The following is a 14885-nucleotide window of genomic DNA, read 5'->3' on the forward strand; positions in this document are numbered from 1 at the left end:
GAATGTCCATTTCATTGTTGTATATTAATTCTTTAAAAACGTTATAGTTAACAAAGAATGTTATAAAATCATTAAGTCATTAGTCAATGTTTGTTTTATGGAAGGAGTCTCCATTAACAGTCCTTTTGTAACGGTCAGTAATTTTCCTGGCTCCGAGTTTATAGTTTTTTTATTTTCTCTGCAAATTGATAAGCTACTGTTCAGGGTTTTGATTTGTCTCATTAACTTTAAGCTAATAAATAAAATAGCGGCTAGTGAAGGAATTATTTTATTAATAACAGCCATAAGACAATAGGAACTAACTTGCCTTGCGAGTGCTCCAGAACATTAAATGTAACAAACAGTTAATAAAAATATGCCAACTAGTTTATTATTACATTTTCAAACAAGCTACTGATATATGAATATATGAATATAACCTACTTCTAAATCACGACGCTTCGACGTAGATTATTTTTGTACAATACAGCTGAAAGTGTTATTACAAACATGCAGCATAAGATGGCCAAAACCTTGTGTTGAATGTGACTGTTTGAATGAGCTGAATAGTAAGACTGATCATAGAGAGAGTCTTGAACTGTGTATGACTGCAGCAAAGATCTTTTAAAACTAACCAAAGAACACATTCCTGTAGGTACCTGGATTACTGAGCCAGTCCAAGTTACATGAAGCAGTTTATAAAATACCACGTTAATAGCATGAGTGTCCAGTGTTTTTTGTATTTTCATTATTTTTATTTGAGATATTTTGCATAGACTTTTCAGATTTCTAGATAATTGCTTAGACCAAATGTTCATGATAATGGGTTTTATGCTTCATATAATTGAATTGTTTTTCTAAATAAACAAATCATTCACATTTGTTTTTATATTGACTTTACATATGAAATGTTATGTAATTTAAATACTTTTATTTTTAAAAAAAGGGCTGGATTTTAGCTTACTCAAAACGTTCATGTAAGTATTTTATGCAGCTCTGTGGTCAATATTGGCAGGTCAGCAATGCCAAATGTCCAACAGGTTCATTTTTCTTTTTATGTTTGCCGCAGTACATTTTCACATAATAAATCACACTAGCACATACGGGGAATGGTGAATGTTAACCATTAAACATGTTCTTTGAAATATTCATTAGTAGTTCGTCAGATAGATGTTGAATGCAGTCATTATGTTTTATCTAATCTAATTTTAACAATCTTTATCTAATCAGACAGGAAGAAACACACTAGCTCCTGGCTTTTTGATACTGTACTCATGACACTCAAGTGTAAAAAAACAGGAATCACTGACAAAGGAAGTAAAGGCAGGCTTCATACAAAATGCGTAAACCAAACAACACTGTTATAACCAGTTTTGGGCAATAACACGTTACTGTAACTCAGTTACTTTTGACAGTAACTAAATACTGTAAAGCATTACTTTTTAAATAAAGTAACTCCGTTAATGTATGGTTAGTTGTTCGTTACTTTTATAAATGAATGAATTTCGGCTGAAGTGTAGCCTACAGTCTAACCTGTTTACAGCAGCGACGCATTGTAGGATTGGTGGATGAACCACTTTATACACGAAGACGACGCGCTGTGGGCATGTCTCCGTTTATTCGGGTCTGTGCAGCAGTAATGGCGAGTCGAGGCGAGAGCAAGACGAGTTTCTCAAAGTGGAAATATGCTCATTATTTTACTTTAGTTAAGCATCAAGACAAAATCTTTTTAGTCAAATGTAAGCTGTGTCTTTCTGGTTCGAAGGTCGTATCTACTGCGATAAACAGCAACTTCAATCTGTTGAAGCTCCTCCAAGAACTCCATGCCTGGATGAAGCAAGAAGCAAACCCGGTGTTCTGTTGTACATTGTTGATAGTTTTCATACTTAAAAATTTTCCTTTTACAGCTTAAGAGCTCAACACAACAGCTTTTATGATGCAGAAGCCACTTTAGTTTTTGATTCTGAATATATTATTCAGCTTGTTTTGTTATTTATTGCAGAAATAGTGTTTAAAAATTACTTTGTGTTTAAGTCAGTTTTGTGTTTGTGTAGATCAGAACACATTAAAGGGCATTAATGGGAACATTAAAGAACTTTCTTTAAAAAAGTAACTAAAAAGTTTTAACAGTAACGCATTACTTTTTGGTGTAAGTAATCAACAAAGTAATTAATTACCTAGTTACTTCATTCAAAAAGTAACTGTAACTCGTTACTATTTCTTAGTAACTAGCAGAACACTGGTTATGACTGAACCCAAACGCAACCAATTGTTAAAATCAATCAAGTCCAGTGACTTTTGGACAACGTCTGTTCAATCCCTATCAAATGGAAATGTACCACATTTGCGACATTTTCACGTAGAATTGCACAAAGTTCTTCAGAGAAACTGCAGTTTTTCAGTATTATCTCTAGCTGCTGCATCTACAGTGCCTGCAGTAATTACACATTTCTCTGTACTGACCCGTGACCTGTTCCACTGAAACCCGCTTGAGGTTTGTTGCTGAATACAGTATTCAGTAAAATATTATATATACAGTACAGACCAAAAGTTTGGACACACCTACTCATTCAAAGAGTTTTCTTTATTTTCATGACTATGAAAATTGTAGAGTCACACTGAAGGCATCAAGGGCTATTTGACCAAGAAGGAGAGTGATGGGGTGCCGCGCCAGATGATCTGGCCTCCACAGTCACCGGACCTAAACCCAATCGAGATGCTTTAGGGGTGAGCTGGACCGCAGAGTGAAGGCAAAAGGGCCAACAAGTGCCAAGCATCTCTCAGGGAACTCCTTCAAGACTGTTGGAAGAACATTTCAGGTGACTACCTCTTGAAGCTCATCAAGAGAATGCCAAGAGTGTGCAAAGCAGTAATCAAAGCAAAAGGTGGCTACTTTGAAGAACCTACAATATGACATTTTCAGTTGTTTCACACTTTTTTGTTATGTATATAATTCCATATATAATTCCACATGTGTTAATTCATAGTTTTGATGCCTTCAGTGTGAATCTACAATTTTCATAGTCATGAAAATAAAGAAAACTCTTTGAATGAGAAGGTGTGTCCAAACTTTTGGTCTGTACTGTATGTATATATATATATATATATATATAAAACCCTAAAATGACTAAACTCATACTTTCTGTAGCCCCTTCAGTTCAAATTTATCAAATGTATTAATTAACCAGTGCATTCAAATGCATTCAACCATAATTTGTATATTTTAAAAGGTTTGGGTTTATCCCGGCACCAGCCCACTGAAACCGATGCTCGTGTGTTAACTTTGAACTTTGCAACACATGCATGGCAATGTTTTTTTTTCTTTCCTGTTGTAGTCTTGTCCCAAAAAGATTCATTATTCCTACAATGATTACAAATTCTACCATTCATAAAAACGTGCGTATATTTTTATGCCCAAAGAACTGTTTTAAAACTCCTATTCTAAACCTAATCTCCGATCCTAGACTCACTATTATAATGTTGTACAGTTATAATTCAGTGTCTTTGTTTTCCTTTTGTCCTTAATTTATGTTTTAGGATGCTTACAGGATGCTTGGATGATTCACAGTGCAAGAATTTCATTGAATGGTGTAACAGACTGTTTCCTGTACATATGACAACAAACTCTTGAATTTTCGACTTTTTTGAATTTTTTAAGTTTCCAGTGAACAGTTTTATTTCTTTTCTCAGCGCAGAGATGTTTCAATTTCAGACAGTGGAGATCAAACGTTACAAAAAAGTCTGTATCGTCACCTTTACATGCTGATGCCTGACTTCATTTGATTCAAAAGTGTAAAATATGATTCAGGTCCACTCAGATCACACTTTATGCGCAAGTGATGTTGATCCATTGCGAGTTCTGCTTTTTACACTTTTTACCTGCAGAAAATGTCGGCGTTGCTTTAATGAGCCGTCTGATTCAGGCCTTTCAGCAAACGAAACGGCATGCAACACTCTGACTCATAGGACACTCATCCACACTCATCCGAGTTAAACAAAAGCATACACCCTCTCAGCTGTGAACCTGCTTGATAACCACAACTAAAGAAAAAGTTGCTCCACATTCAACCAGCATAAGAGAAAATTACACTGCATACCACTGTTTATTTGGGTGCGTCACCATATGAGCTTCGCTGTTGCTCCTTCAGACGATCAATGAGAACAAAGGCTGATGCCCCAGGCAAAGTTTTTTAGTAAAGTATGGAACAGCTATTAAATATTCTTCTTACATGTTATGATAAACCTTTAGGAAGTTCAGGATTATCCAACTCTTGCTGTTTAAAGCTTGCCATAGTCCTGTATTTAAACTCCAAAAAAAAATTATTCCCAAAATATCAAAGTAAATCTACCTAGCAGTATAGGAATAAGGATGCTTGGCCTAATGGCAAAATGTCTTCATCATCATTCACATGTATTCATTTGGTCTACACTTTTATCCAGGTGACTTTAAGACTCAACAGGTGGTCCTCTGGCACTCACAATTTTCCAGTCAAACGGAAATACACTAAATGTTTGAATCTGGCCAGAGTCAAGGTGAAATTAGTACCCTATTTGGAGAATGGCAGCAATACACCCTGAAGGGAAAATCAGTCTATGTCAGGGCACCACACACATACAAACTCTATCACTCACACCTTGGGACAATTTAGTGAAGCCAGTCCACCTACTGCCATGTTTTCTGAGAGGTGGGAGGCAATCGGAAATCCTAAAGGAAACCCATATGGACAAAACTAAACAAATTATAAAACACACTGATCCCAACTTTGTCATTTAATATGTTTCCGATGTCAATGTAAACCCTGATAGAATACAAAAAAAACGACTGTCTAGAGGCTGATGTAGTTATTCAGAACACAGTTGTAAAAAGGGAATACTTTATAACAAGCAATAACACATTATTACACAGCATATATAAACAAAACAAAACAATCAAAAGACCTGCTAAAAAAAAAAAATCATTCCAAAACCTTATCCAGTATTTCTAAGTATCAAAAAAATATTGTATCGGTACAACTCAGGAGCAATCATGCCCTAGGCCAAAGGTGCCCAAACCTAGGGCAAAAAATATTAATGTTGCACTGGACCAAACGTTATATTAAAATGAACGTTTTCATGGTTCCTCTCATTTCTCATTTTATATATAGCATCAAAAAGCTGCCATGTTTGGGCCCTTGAGCAAGACCCTTAATCCTCAGTGGACCAGGGGTGCTGTTACAGGGCTAACCCTGCACTCTGACCCCAGCTTCCTAACATCGATGGGATGTGCGAAGAAAGAATTTCACTGTGAGGTAATGAACATGTGACAAGTATAAAGCACCTTTAATTATATTTTCAAAGTTTGAGTTCAGCAAATCATAGCAGCATCAGAAACAATCCCATGTACTGTAAATTAGAGCTCAATGCCTAATACAGTCATTCAAAAACCTCTAATGAGAAACATGAAGTTGGTCCTTATTTTTCCCTTTTTTTCTCTTTTCATATATAACATGGCAAAATCAAAGGCCACCACAGACCCTAATTTGGGCATCTCTGCCTTAGGTAAGCTTAATTTATGTATTTTTTATTTTACTTCTCTGACACTGAACCATCACCATCTACATAATCCTGTAGCTACATGTACCACCAGTACTAGAAATGTAAATCCTAATTAATTTAACTCCACACACACACACCCACAAGAAAAAAACCTGTACTGGTTTGTTTCTGTGATCAGTTTCATGGCCTCTACATAGGAAGCTGATATCTTCCACGCCCCTGTACTGCGCTGAAGGAAGCAGGCCTGTGACCACACTGCATCCTGTTTCGCAGTGCTGTGGACATTAAAGTGAACTCATGTACACACCAAATGATTTTAAACTGAAATATTGCAGTACAGTCATTTAGTGAACCCCTTCAGTGTGTCTCTAAAAGTGTCAGTACAACCCGGATGAATTAATGCAGGGCAGGCTGGGTTCCTCCATGTTCAATCACTGAGAACCAGCTGAGCTAAACAGGTTGTGATAGTCAGAAGAAAGAAGTGAGAGGTTACACATGGAATCATTTACAAACAGCTCCTTTGGCAGTTTTCACATTCTAAACACAATAATGGAGATAGTTGTTTTGTCCAGGAAGCCTTCAAGTTTTCAGGAGAAATAAATATTTTCTAAAAAATTATAATAAACAAATACAAAAACACTTAAGATGCTGTTTATTAGTGATTTAACACTTTTGAATATTGTGTTAGCTTTAATAATAGAAGCAGCTAAGAGAGAGAGTGAGTGAGTGAGTGTGTGTGTGTGTGTGTGTGTGTGTGTGGTTAACTTCTCGGCCATCACCATCACCATGTTCTAACAGAGAAATGTGGCTGACAAATGAAACCATGTGCCTTGTATTTCTATGTTAAAACACTTACCGTTTAAGATAGATCCTCTGCACTCCAAAGGCAGCTACACAAGCAGTGTTTTCTCATACTTTCTCATCTTACAGAAGGAGAAACCCGAAGAAACCCGACACACATCCATCCTAACTGGGCTCCATGTGTTGAAACAGTCAGCACAATAACTCGTAACGAATCGGTTCCTTCCAAACAACTCTTTAACATGAGCCGAATAAATCGATTCAACTGAATCGATACACTGCTTAAATAAGTTCAGATGAGATCAGATGAAGTCTGGTTTTAATCCAGTTTAGACTGTGTTGCATCGCCACATATGGCTGACAATTTCAATCACTTTTACTCCAAACACGCATGTCAATGTGTTGGGCGATTCCCAAAAAAAGTCCCGCCCCCTGCTATAGGATTGGATAGTTCGTACGCGTGAAACTGCTTATTGGACGGTGATCTTATAATTATTAGCCAATCATATTGCGACAGAAGATCGTTATCGGAATACAGGTAGGGGAAATGTTTTTTGAATCAACGCGTCAATGTGACATGTGTATATGATACTAATTAATTTTTTTTACTGAAATATATAATAGAATGACGTTAAGGAGCCCATCATTTAATCGGGGACCTGATGCAGGAGACTTTAAAATGTTGCTCCTAATTTAAAAGTGTACATTGTAAAACCTGGCATTGATCCCCCTCTAGTGGTAATTGTTAAAAATGACTACTTGGTTGTTCCCTCCTTTCCACGGTTCACAAAATGTTGCAGTTCTGCACATTTATTACAGGGGGATCAGTTTAGCACAGAAATTCACTGTCACTTTTTAATTCTTTAAAACATTTGCCACAAATTGGAGCAACAATATTGTCCAGTGTGCTGCAGCATTACAATTTTACCTTCACTATCACTAAATCACCCAAAACTGTTCCACCATGACAATGGCCCTGTGCACTCCATGTGGACATGTTTTACCTTGGTGTAGAAGATGACCTCAACCCTACTGAACATCTGGATGAACTTGAACTCTAATATATAATATAGATATGACTCTGTGGTGGCCTCAGCCATATTCTATGGTGTGGTCTGCTGGTGCACCAGCATCTCTACTGCATACAGGAAGAGACTGGACAAGCTGATCAGGAAGGCCAGCTCAGTCCTGGGGATTCCTCTGGACACTGTACAGGAGGTGGGAGAAAGGAGGATGGTAGCAAAACTATCATCATTGCTGGAGAACGTCTCTCACCCCCCTGTATGAAACAGTTTCATCACTGAGCAGCTCCTTAAGTGACAGACTGTTACATCCTAAGTGTCTGAAGGAGCGATACAGAAGGTCTTTTCTCCCTGCTGCTATTAGACTTTACAATCAAAACTGCTCCCAGTGAACCAGTCACCATAATACACACTGTTATTATTGTTTAACTGTGTAATAATACTACCTGTGTGAAATATTACCTGCAATACGTTCGTAAATAATTACTAGTGGTCTCTTTTTTTTTTTTACCCCTTATTTGTTTTTATACATTGTGTGTGTATATACTGTATACTATAGTATGTGTCTATTCTTATATATATATATATATATATATATATATATATATATATATATATATATATATATATATATATATATATATATATATATATATATATATATGTGTGTGTGTGTGTGTATATATATATATATATATGTATATGCAGTACAGACCAAAAGTTTGACACACCTTCTCATTCAAAGAGTTTTCTTTATTTTCATGACTATGAAAATTGTAGATTCACACTGAAGGCATCAAAACTATAAATTAACACATGTGGAATTATATACATAACAAAAAAGTGTGAAACAACTGAAAATATGTCATATTGTAGGTTCTTCAAAGTAGCCACCTTTTGCTTAGATTACTGCTTTGCACACTCTTGGCATTCTCTTGATGCCTACTTTGAAGAACCTACAATATGACATATTTTCAGTTCACTTTTTTGTTATGTATATAATTCCACATGTGTTAATTTATAGTTTTGATGCCTTCAGTGTGAATCTACAATTTTCATAGTCATGAAAATAAAGAAAACTTTTTGAATGAGCAGGTGTGTCCAAACTTTTGGTCTGTACTATATATATATATATATATATATATATATATATATATATATATATATATATATATATATATATATATATATATATATATATATATATATATAAAAGAATAGAACACACAATGTATAAAATATATATATATATAAAAGAATATACACACACAATGTATAAAAACAAATTTATATATATATATATATATATATATATATACAGTGAGGAAAATAAGTATTTGAACACCCTGCTATTTTGCAAGTTCTCCCACTTAGAAATCATGGAGGGGTCTGAAATTGTCATCGTAGGTGCATGTCCACTGTGAGAGACATAATCTAAAAATAAAAATCCAGAAATCACAATGTATGATTTTTTAACTATTTATTTGTATGATGCAGCTGCAAATAAGTATTTGAACACCTGAGAAAGTCAATGTTAATATTTGGTACAGGAACCTTTGTTTGCAATTACAGAGGTCAAACGTTTCCTGTAGTTTTTCACCAGGTTTGCACACACTGCAGGAGGAATTTTGGTCCACTCCTCCACACAGATCTTCTCTAGATCAGTCAGGTTTCTGGCCTGTCACTGAGAAACACGGAGTTTGAGCTCCCTCCAAAGATTCTCTATTGGGTTTAGGTCTGGAGACTGGCTAGGCCATGCCAGAACCTTGATATGCTTCTTACAGAGCCACTCCTTGGTTATCCTGGCTGTGTGCTTCGGGTCATTGTCATGTTGGAAGACCCAGCCTCGATCCATCTTCAATGCTCTAACTGAGGGAAGGAGGTTGTTCCCCAAAATCTCGCAATACATGGCCCCGGTCATCCTCTCCTTAATACAGTGCAGTCGCCCTGTCCCTTGTGTAGAAATACACCCCCAAAGCATGATGCTACCACCCCCATGCTTCACAGTAGGGATGGTGTTCTTGGGATGGTACTCATCATTCTTCTTCCTCCAAACACGTTTAGTGGAATTATGACCCAAAAGTTCTATTTTGGTCTCATCTGACCACATGACTTTCTCCCATGACTCCTCTGGATCATCCAAATGGTCATTGGCAAACTTAAGACGTGCCTGGACATGTGCTGGTTTAAGCAGGGGAACCCTCCGTGCCATGCATGATTTCAAACCATGACGTCTTAGTGTATTACCAACAGTAACCTTGGAAATGGTGGTCCCAGCTCTTTTCAGGTCATTGACCAGCTCCTCCCGTGTAGTTCTGGGCTGATTTCTTACCTTCCTTAGGATCATTGAGACCCCACGAGGTGAGATCTTGCATGGAGCCCCAGTCCGAGGGAGATTGACAGTCATGTTTAGCTTCTTCCATTTTCTAATGATTGCTCCAACAGTGGACCTTTTTTCACCAAGCTGCTTGGCAATTTCCCCGTAGCCCTTTCCAGCCTTGTGGAGGTGTACAATTTTGTCTCTAGTGTCTTTGGACAGCTCTTTGGTCTTGGTTATGTTAGTAATTGGAGTCTTACTGATTGTATGGGGTGGACAGGTGTCTTTATGCAGCTAACGACCTCAAACAGGTGCATCTAATTTAGGATAATAAATGTAGTGGCGGTGGACATTTTAAAGGCAGACTAACAGGTCTTTGAGGGTCAGAATTCTAGCTGATAGACAGGTGTTCAAATACTTATTTGCAGCTGTATCATACAAATAAATAGTTTATAACTATTTTAAACTATTAAAATAGGATTTTTTTTTTAGATTATGTCTCTCACAGTGGACATGCACCTACGAAGACAATTTCAGACCCCTTCATGATTTCTAAGTGGGAGAACTTGCAAAATAGCAGAGTGTTCAAATACTTATTTTCCTCACTGTATATATATATATACAGTGAGGAAAATAAGTATTTGAACACGCTGCTATTTTGCAAGTTCTCCCACTTAGAAATCATGGAGGGGTCTGAAATTGTCATCGTAGGTGCATGTCCACTGTGAGAGACATAATCTAAAAAAAAAATCCAGAAATCACAACGTATGATTTTTAAACTATTTATTTGTATGATACAGCTGCAAATAAGTATTTGAACACCTGAGAAAGTCAATGTTAATATTTGGTACAGGAGCCTTTGTTTGCAATTACAGAGGTCAAACGTTTCCTGTAGTTTTTCACCAGGTTTGCACACACTGCAGGAGGGATTTTGGCCCACTCCTCCACACAGATCTTCTCTAGATCAGTCAGGTTTCTGGCCTGTCGCTGAGAAACACGGAGTTTGAGCTCCCTCCAAAGATTCTCTATTGGGTTTAGGTCTGGAGACTGGCTAGGCCACGCCAGAACCTTGATATGCTTCTTACAGAGCCACTCCTTGGTTATCCTGGCTGTGTGCTTCGGGTCATTGTCATGTTGGAAGACCCAGCCTCGACCCATCTTCAATGTTCTAACTGAGGGAAGGAGGTTGTTCCCCAAAATCTCGCAATACATGGCCCCGGTGATCCTCTCCTTAATACAGTGCAGTCGCCCTGTCCCATGTGCAGAAAAACACCCCCAAAGCATGATGCTACCACCCCCATGCTTCATAGTAGGGATGGTGTTCTTGGGATGGTACTCATCATTCTTCTTCCTCCAAACACGTTTAGTGGAATTATGACCCAAAAGTTCTATTTTGGTCTCATCTGACCACATGACTTTCTCCCATGACTCCTCTGGATCATCCAAATGGTCATTGGCAAACTTAAGACGTGCCTGGACATGTGCTGGTTTAAGCAGGGGAACCTTCCGTGCCATGCATGATTTCAAACCATGACGTCTTAGTGTATTACCAACAGTAACCTTGGAAACGGTGGTCCCAGCTCTTTTCAGGTCATTGACCAGCTCCTCCCGTGTAGTTCTGGGCTGATTTCTCACCTTCCTTAGGATCATTGAGACCCCACGCGGTGAGATCTTGCATTGAGCCCCAGTCCGAGGGAGATTGACAGTCATGTTTAGCTTCTTCCATTTTCTAATGATTGCTCCAACAGTGGACCTTTTTTCACCAAGCTGCTTGGCAATTTCCCCGTAGCCCTTTCCAGCCTTGTGGAGGTGTACAATTTTGTCTCTAGTGTCTTTGGACAGCTCTTTGGTCTTGGCCATGTTAGTAGTTGGATTCTTACTGATAGTATGGGGTGGACAGGTGTCTTTATGCAGCTAACGACCTCAAACAGGTGCATGTAATTTAGGATAATAAATGTAGTGGAGGTGGACATTTTAAAGGCAGACTAACAGGTCTTTGAGGGTCAGAATTCTAGCTGATAGACAGGTGTTCAAATACTTATTTGCAGCTGTATCATACAAATAAATAGTTTAAAAATCATATATTGTGATTTCTGGATATTTTTTTTTTAGATTATGTCTCTCACAGTGGACATGCACCTACGATGACAATTTCAGACCCCTCCATGATTTCTAAGTGGGAGAACTTGCAAAATAGCAGAGTGTTCAAATACTTATTTTCCTCACTGTATATATATATATATATATATATATATATATATATATATATATATATATATTATATATTAGCATTTATTTTTTCTTTGCTGCTGTAACAGAGAAATTTTCCCACTGTGGGACGAATAAAGGTACTGTATATCTAACTTTCTTTCGGCTTCTCCCATTAGGGGTCGCCACAGCGGACCATCCGCATGTTTGATTTGGCACATGTTTTTACGCTGGATGCCCTCCCTAACGCAACCCTCCCCATTTACCCGGGCTTGGGACCAGCACTAAGGCTTGTGCAACCCTAATGGCTGGGGTTGGTTCCCTGACCGGGAATCGAACCCGGGCCGCAGCGGTGAGAGCGCCGCATCCTAAACACTAGACCACCGGGGGACCTATCTTACCTATCTTCTTTATATATATATATATATATATATATAAAATTGGCTACGAATTTACAAGATCCTTATAGGTCTATTAAAAGCCGTATGAAGTGACAAGCTGATCCTTTAAAATTGTATAAGGTTGATGGTTTCTAAATAATGAATAATTGCTGTGTTTAACTCACCTTTAGCTTTTATCCTGCACAAAAGGCTGACAAAAGTCATCAAATAAAATTACAAGTGCCTTTCTAGTGCAATTATAATGGCTTTACCTGCAGTTCTGTACTTCAACACAAGAGGGCTTCATCACCACAGAAGGGCTTCGCCATTTTATGAGAGGAGTGTAAAACAGATGTTAATTTTATAGATATTATATACGTGTGTGTGTATTTTGTATATACATGATTATGTGTATATATAGTATACTAGAGGCAGTATATTAGAGGAATTCCCCTTTTATTGTAAGTTTATCATGCACAATGTCTCTTTATGAGTAACATGAAATAAGTTGTATGAAATTATAGACACACTTCCTACAGGTCTATTGTACAGGAAAGACCTGAAGGTCAGTAGAACATAGTGAGTGTTTGCAGTGTTTTCACAAATTAATCATTACATTTATTTAAATTGTATTGCACAATCACTGGTGTGATCTGTAAATCTGGAAGGCAAAAAAACAACTCAAAAACCGAGAAAAAAGCTGGTAACCACCAGCTTACAGAAATGTAGGCAGTTTAGAGATATCTCAATTCCATAGCAACTAAATTGAGGGACTTCCAATTTTGGAGAAAGTAGTTGAAAATAGCATTTAAAAATGGCCTCAGCCAATTTATCTCGAAAGTATTGTTCGAAGAATCTAGACTAACATTTTCATAGCTATTAATGACAGCATGATTTTATTTATGTAATATCCTTTATGTTTTTATTAGAAGCCAAAAAGCACTCAATATCTGTACAAATAGATTTATCAGCATGGAAAGGAAGAGCAGCTGAGACCAGTCCAGTGATTAACGCTTAGTTTTAGTGAGGAGAGCCCTTCCTCTTACTGATTAGTTTCTTTGTAGGCAAGAATGGAATTCCTTCTATTTCTCTGTAACTACTGGATCATAGTAGTTTAAAGATTATTATGCTTTTCTTGTTATTATCTTTGCAGATAAAATAATTAAAAAAACTCAGTTGAGTGTTAACAGGAATATGGTACAGGGATTAGACAATGCAAGGATTTATAGCTCACGTTTATCAAAATCCAGAGTTAGACTATAAGCCTTTAAATATACCTAACCAGTAGTGACAGGAATCAGTAAGTGATCTTTAAAGAAAAAAGTATACAAGCTATATTTATAATAGGCTATTAGGCAAGAAAGGTACATTATATTTACAGCAATTGGAAGACACCCTCATCCAGAATGATTCACAATTACAGTATCTCATTTATACAACCAAGCAGATGAGGGTTAAGGGCTTAAAAATCTAATGTCTACTTTGATCAAAATTTCTCTTTAAGATTTAGTTGTAATATAATTTCATGGCAAGTGTAATGCGAACTTCTCCGTAGACGTAAATGAGTAGTTATTTTAGTTGATTCTTTTCTTTATTTCTCTGAATGTTGAATATAAATATGGAAGAGGTTATCTTTTTGAATCATAATAAACTATTTCTTTGTCATTATTGACAGTGTACCGCTCTGTATGAACTGACTTTTGTGTCTAGTTTCCTTCCTGAATAAATGTCACCAATAATTACAGTTCAGTTGGTAAACTAAAATGTCAGTCAATCCTTAACATCAATATTTGGGAGCACAGAGGCTTAGGGGTAAGCATGATTTCCTTGCACCTATGACACTGGGGTTTCGAATCCTGTCTCCTTCTACACGAAGAGTTTGCAACAGTGAAACAAGTACGTTTCTGTTATCACCTTTATCATAGCAGGCTTATGCCTCGATCCCCCTTACTTTATATTATAATGCTTAATATATAATACAGATTTTTACAGATAGATAATTAAAACAACATTCTCTATCCTTAGCTTTTCCTATGGATGAAAATTTAAAGTTGCAAGTTAACTTCTGTACAATATACTTTGTGATTGTCATAAAGTATTCTGGATACTCCTTCCAAAAATTCCAGATACATTCCATATAGAAAACTTCACCATATCAACAGTTATTAATGTTATGTCTATTGTCAGTACATTTTTAGACTTAGACTACATGGTTTGCTGCCTAGACCACCTGAATTAGCTGATAAGAACCAATCATTTATACTGCATCAAAAAAAAATCCTTTAATTTAAATTATTGCAAGAGCTGACATCAGAGCTGCAGTTATAGTCAATTCAATATTCAATGCTATTTAAGATAAGATAAGATAAGATAAGATGTATATTAAATATTATAATAATATTATATTATCATAATATTATATTATCATAAGCATTAAAGAAAACTGTCATCATTGACCATGTTAGTTGCTTCTCCAGGCATTTAGTTGAACACTTCTTAAATATAGAAGAAAAACTGTGTTGTGATGTACAGTTTGAGAGGTCTGGTGGAGATCACCTGCTGTTACTCCTCTCTTCTTCCTCCTTCTATTCCTGTCCCAGCTGTCTGATAGGCAGTGCCAGTGTCCAGCAGTAGAGAGGAAGT

General features: G+C 36.8%; 1 protein-coding gene across 1 annotated transcript in view; it reads right to left on the bottom strand.

Moving 5' to 3' along the window:
- The window catches only part of LOC310728438 (USP6 N-terminal-like protein), a 30723-nt gene extending 24003 nt beyond the window's left edge, over positions 1-6720 (bottom strand). Inside the window, exon 1 of the mRNA XM_083545833.1 lies at positions 6371-6720. The gene's annotated coding sequence lies outside the window, so the exon portion shown is untranslated. The remainder of the gene's footprint in view (positions 1-6370) is intronic.
- Positions 6721-14885: the final 8165 nt, after the last annotated feature.

This window comes from Silurus aristotelis (genome assembly GCF_946808225.1).
Source record: "Silurus aristotelis genome assembly, chromosome: 7".
Classification (NCBI taxonomy): Eukaryota; Metazoa; Chordata; class Actinopteri; order Siluriformes; family Siluridae; genus Silurus; species Silurus aristotelis.